The sequence below is a fragment of the Trichechus manatus genome, unplaced genomic scaffold (assembly GCF_000243295.1).
Source record: "Trichechus manatus latirostris isolate Lorelei unplaced genomic scaffold, TriManLat1.0 scaffold00182, whole genome shotgun sequence".
NCBI classification, from domain to species: Eukaryota; Metazoa; Chordata; class Mammalia; order Sirenia; family Trichechidae; genus Trichechus; species Trichechus manatus.
In genome coordinates, this window is record NW_004444118.1 from 5,269,583 (window position 1) to 5,275,847 (window position 6,265).

Sequence of the window (6,265 nt, forward strand, 5' to 3'; positions counted from 1 at the left end):
TGAACACTAATGACCGAAGACGAGATGAGGTGTGGAATGACATCAAGGACATCATACATGAAGAAAGCAAGAGGCCATTAAAAAGACAGTTGAGAAAGAAAAGACCTAAATGGATGTCAGAAGAGACTCTGAAACTTGCTCTTGAATGTTGAGTAGCTACAGCAAAAGGAAGAAATGCTGACGTGAAAGAGCTGAACAGAAGATTCAAAGGGCGGCTGGAAAAGATAAAGTATTATAATGACATGTGCAAAGACCTGGAGATAGGAAACCAAAAGATAGGAACCAAAAGCTGAAATAACTGAAGAAAAAGTTCAAGCCTCAAGTTGTAATACTGAAGGATTCTAAGGGGAAAATATTAAACGACACAGGAAGCATCAAAAGAAGGTGAAACATATACACAGAATCTCTATACCAAAAAGAATTGGTCAATGTTCAACCATTTCAGGAGAGCATATGATCAAGAACTGATGGTACTGAAGGAAGAAGTCCAAGCTGCACTGAAGGCATTGGCGAAAAACAAGGCTCCAGGAATTGACAGAATATCAATTGAGATGTTTCAACAAATGGATGCAGTGCTGGAAGTGCTTACTCATCTATGCCAAGAAATTTGGAAGACAGCTACCTGGCCAACTGACTGAAAGAGATCCATATTTATGCCTATTTCCAAGAAAGGTGATTCAACCGAATGCGGAAATTGTCGAACAATATCATTAATATTATACTTAAGTAAAATTTTGCTTACGATCATTCAAAAACGGCTGCAGCAGTATATCGACAGGGAACTGCCAGAAATTCAAGCTGGATTCAGAAGAGGATGTGGAACCAGGGATATCATTGCTGATGTCAGATGGATCTTGGTTGAAAGCAGAGAATGCCAGAAAGATGTTTACCTGTATTTTATTGACTATGCATAGGCATTGGACTGTGTGGATCATAACAAATTATGGATAACATTGCAAAGAATGGGAATTCCAGAACACTCAATTGTGCTCTTGAGGAACATGGATCAAGAGGCAGTCATTCGAACAGAACAAGGGGATACTGCATGGTTTAAAGTCAAAAGAAAGGTGTGTATCAGAGTTGTATCCTTTCACCATACTTATTCAATCTGTATTCTTAGCAAATAATCTGAGAAGCTGGATTATATGAAGAAGAATGGGGCATCAGGATTGGAGGAAAACTCATTAACAACCTGCAATATGCAGATGACACAATCTTGGTTGCTGAAAATGAAGAGGACTCGAAGCACTTACTGGTGAAAATCAAAGACTACAGCCTTCAGTATGGATTACACCTCAACATAAAGAAAACAAAAATCCTCACAACTGGACCAATAAGGAATGTCATGATAAATGGAAAAAAGATTGAAGTTGTCAAGGAGTTCATTTTACTTGGATCCACAATCAACACTCATGGAAGCAACAGTCAAGAAATCAAAAGACGTGTTGCATTGGGCAAATCTGCTGCAAAAGACCTCTTTATAGTGTTGAACAGCAAAGATGTCACCTTGAGGACTAAGGTGCACCCAACTCAAGCCATGGGTTTTTAATCACCTCATATGCATGAGAAAGCTGGACAATGAATAAGGAAGACTGAAGAATTGACTCCTTTGAATTGTGGTGTTGGCGAAGAATATTGAATATACCATGGATGGCCAAAAGAACGAACAAATCTGTCTTGGAAGAAGTACAATCGGAATGCTCCTTAGCAGCAGGCATGGCAAGACTACATTTCACACACTTTGGACATGTTATCAGGAGGGATTAGTCGCTGGAGAAGGCCATCACATCGGTAAAGTAAAGGGCCAGTGAAAAAGAGGAACACTTTTAATGAGATGGATTGGCACAGTGGCTGAGACAATGAGCTCAAGGATACCAACAATTGTGAGGATGGCGCAGGACTGGTCAGTGTTTTGTTCTGTTGTGCATAGGGTCACAATGAGTTGGAACCGACTTGACGACAGCTAACAACACCACCTCGGCCTGTACCTGGAATTGTCTGAGGCAACTAGGAATGTGTGATGCACTTACTAAGTACTATGTATTATTTTATGATAGATGAATACACTTCTTTAGATTTTATAACTCATGCATGCTGGTCTCAATAAAGTATTTTTATGCCTTCAGATAGTCTTCATCAGATTCCTTAATTAGTCAAATGTTTATTGAGTGTATTCTACTATAGGCATTCAAGGAGCCAACATTTCTAAATAACAGAAGGCAGATAGAAGAATTATTACTATTTTAGATTTATCGTTATTCCTATCAACTATCTTCCATTTGCCTCCTGCTGCCTCCATCATTTTCTTTCTTTTCTACCTGCTTCATTTCTCTCCTTTCTCACAGCACCTCTTTTATGGAAGTCTTTTAGCCTTCCTATCTATCATCTATCCACCCATCCATCCATACAAACATACATACATCCGCCCATCCATCTATCTGTCAGTCAGTCTATCTATCTATCAATCTCTCGCTCATCTTCACCTCCCCACCAGGAATTTATCATTTATGTATCATAATCAAGAACGCTGGTGGTGCAGTGGTTAAGTACTCAGCTGTTAACTGAAAGGTTGGTGGTTTAAACCCACCAGCCCATTCCATGAGAGAAAGATGTTGCAGTCTATGGGGCAGTTCTACTATAGGGTTGCTATGAGTTGGAATGGACTTGATGGCAATGGATTTGTTTGTTTGTTTGTATCATTATTTAATAATGTATTCCTTTATATCCCCACAAAACAAATATATAAGTTTAGGGATTTTCCTTTTCAAATATAGTGGAGTGAACTTTTCTTTTTTCTTTCACCCTTGTTGTTGTTGCAATGTGAAGCTATTTGGAGATCCAACTCAGGGAGCAACCCACAGAAGAACATCAACCTTCCAACAAGAAGTAACCAGAACCAGAGCCAAACCACACAATCATCTTTAGAAGACAGTATGTTTCCTACCAAGGCTCTCACAACCAGAGGCAAGGGCCCAGTTAAAGGATTCCTGGAATCTTTGATTCCAGAGGGTTCATTCTGGATGGTAAGGCCTAGGACAGAGGGGTGAAGGATTACACTTACATCCAGTGATTGTGCATTCAAGAAGTCACACTTATCAGTGTTATCCCAGTACCCTGTCATATAGGCAATAAAGTGGCATCATAAATACCTGATGCACTTGGCTGAACACTTCTAACTAAGTTGGATTATCTTTCCAAATCAGTAACTGATTTATCACTGGTTATCTGTGTAGGCCTGTAGAAGATTTTATAGTTTGACGCAAATGAAAGAAATGTGTTCTTTCCCCTTAAGGAACTGACATTTTAAAATGGTACAGTTAGAATAGGAAATAAAACAGTAACAAAAGATGTTCTATTTTAAAGGGAATGAAAGAAGAAAGAAGGTAAAATGTTGCCAAGAAATAAGACATTACATTAGAAACATACAAAGCAGATGGGCCTAACAGTTATGCTCCTAGAAACTTGGGTTTGTTTTTATAGTTAATCATACAATTTCATTGATTTGCTTTCCAATTTTGAATACACATGACCTCTACTTCTATTTACATCACAAATAACTGTGACGTAGTATTTTAACTTCAATTTTCTATCCTTAAACCCATACCGCCTCACTATTCTTATCAAGTAGCTAAGAAAACATAACAGGGTTACTCTGTAGTGTGAATAATTGTCCTTACGCTTTTCTCATTTTAAAAGGTGTGTTCTGAAATGGATCTCACACCTATAAAATAAGTAACATGAGGTAACTTTGTATACCTCAGTGACTGATTTTGAGTGGATTTATATTAGGAAGATACGGAGAAATCTGGGAGTTTTGTGCTGAATTTGAAGGCGCAGAAGAAAAGGCAAGCAGAGGAGGCGTGGCTGTCTAAAACACTGTTTACAGTTACTCAACTCATATTTACTTTTTTATTTTAAATGATTGGGGATATTTGAATGTAGTCGCTTCTGTTAAATTGTATTTCTGTAGTTTCAAGTAAAAACGAAACATATTAATGGCAATTCAGTGATTATTTATTGTGTCCTCATGATTTATATATAAATGGCGCTCGCACTGAAAAAGTGAATTAGTGTGATATGAACCTCACTGTACTTATTACATTCTTTACAGGAGTTTTTTCCATCCCTTGTCCTCCTAATTGGATTATACATGAGAAGAGCCATTATCTATTTAGAAAGTCACAAGATTCCTGGGATAGGAGTAAAGGACAATGCTCTTAATTGGGCTCTAGTCTCCTGAAGATAGCTCAAAAGAATTGGTAAGTATAGACTTCATTCTTATTTATGTGTGGTTTATACTGAGCAGGAAATGATAGGGAGATTATAAACATTTTTAGCATCTCTGTAATTAAAATCAAGTGCATAATACATGCTTTTATTTGTATTGAACTAATTTTCAAAGCATTCACTTTAAAACAAATACTTTTAAACACATTCCACATTTGTATGACTATAATAATCACACACTGTTAATTTTTGTGAGTTTAGATTTCAATTTATAAATTTGGTGGAGTAAAACAAAATTCTTCCCCTTGTCATCATAATTATTGAGAAAAATTCCACCTGTGATGACATGCATTTATAAATCATTTATTCTTTGCAAGGTACTAAGCAAAACAAATGTGTTTAAAACATAACCTTGCTATTGTAATGCTCATATAATTTATAAGAAATATAAGAAAAAAGAAACACCCAACAGATGTCCAAACATTTTTATGTGGTATTGGCAACAAATGCTACAGGAGTTAAGAGAGAAAACCTTGTGGACATAAAAAGTTTTACAGAAAAAGTGAGACTTTACAGTGAATCATCATGAATCATGAATGAAGGGTAGAATTAGATGAGCCATACAAACGGGCTAATAGAAAACATTCTATACTATAAATCTAAATCATTCTATAACGTCTGCATCTCTTTTGACTATCCTCAGATTTTTTGTGTCTGGCCTGTCTTACCCAAGAGTTGTAGTCCATATTACAGTGAATGAAAGTCGATATATGGCAAAGAAAGTGCATTGGACTGGAAGTCTGTCTGGCTTTTAGACCAGTCTGCAATTGCCTCTGAGTTGTTCTATATTTGTCGACAATTCAAATACTACCATTGAACCTCAGATTGCCTTCAGGCACAGTCCCATGGAGTAGAACTAAATTATTTTAAGTTGTCATCCAACTCTGAGAAGTGTTTCTTGACGAAGGTACTGGGAATTTATATTTTCAATTTGAAGAGAAGGTAGGGCCTGTGTCATCCATGGAAATTACCTAGGGGGCCTGTCATCCTTGAGCTTTGTCAGGTAGGTTGAATGGAGGCAGTGAAATCTTGACATCTTGAATTTCTCCTTTCTTGGAAAATTAAATAATAATGACTGAAAAAATGAAATATGCCTTTCAGATACAGATACTCAATGATATCCAAGAACTGACACTTCTCTCTAGGTTGATGCCAGCGTGCATGTTTCTACCAAAAAGACTCAAGCAGTGTCTCTTTCTCAATGTCTAAAATAAGAGTCGATCTCTCTCTCTCATTCTTTTCTTTCTTTTTGATGTATGTCTCTGTGTTTTTATTTGTATTTCCCTACAGGAATTTATAATAAAGCAAGTGTCTTCCCAACTTGATAATTCATTTTGGATAGGGCTTTCTCGCCCTCAGACTGAGGGACATGGCTCTGGGAAGATGGCTCAACATTCTCTTCAAACTTGTAAGTATCTAGAGGGACAAAGTGTCATCCCTTTCTCAGAGAGGTAAAAGTTAATGAAGCAGTTACAAACCTGATTTGTTGATCATATATGAGAAAGAGAGAAATACTAACACAGGTGAGGGTGAGAAAAAAAAAAAGAGCAAAGGAAAAAAAAAAAGAAGGGGATGGAGTCAAAAGGAGCTGAGAGGCTATTTAGCACGATCAACACAGGTATTTCCTCAGCTTTCTTACCAGGAGGGCACTTGGCATCTGTGTGAAGTTGTCCAGTCAAGGAGCAGTCACTATTGCTCAGTGTAATACTGTTGTTAAGAGAGTGGACTTTGAAGTCAGGTCTAAACTTGAATCAATGATTGGCCACTCAACAATTGTGACATTGGATAAATTGCTTAACTTCTCTGATCCTCACTTTCCTCACCTGTAAATGACAATAAAAAGAGTAACTACCTCTTAAAACTGTGAGATAAAGGAGATCAAAGTAAAGTCACTTAGCACATTGCCTTGCACGTAGTGCTTGCTACCCTATTGGTATTAATTCAAAAAGCAACCATATTTCGCTTTGTATAAAGTGCT

The 6,265-nt window shown here is 37.2% G+C and overlaps 1 pseudogene; it reads left to right on the forward strand.

The window, feature by feature from the left end:
• LOC101352315 (C-type lectin domain family 7 member A-like) overlaps nt 1-5,699 on the forward strand; it is a 14,851-nt pseudogene extending 9,152 nt beyond the window's left edge.
• Nucleotides 5,700-6,265: the final 566 nt, after the last annotated feature.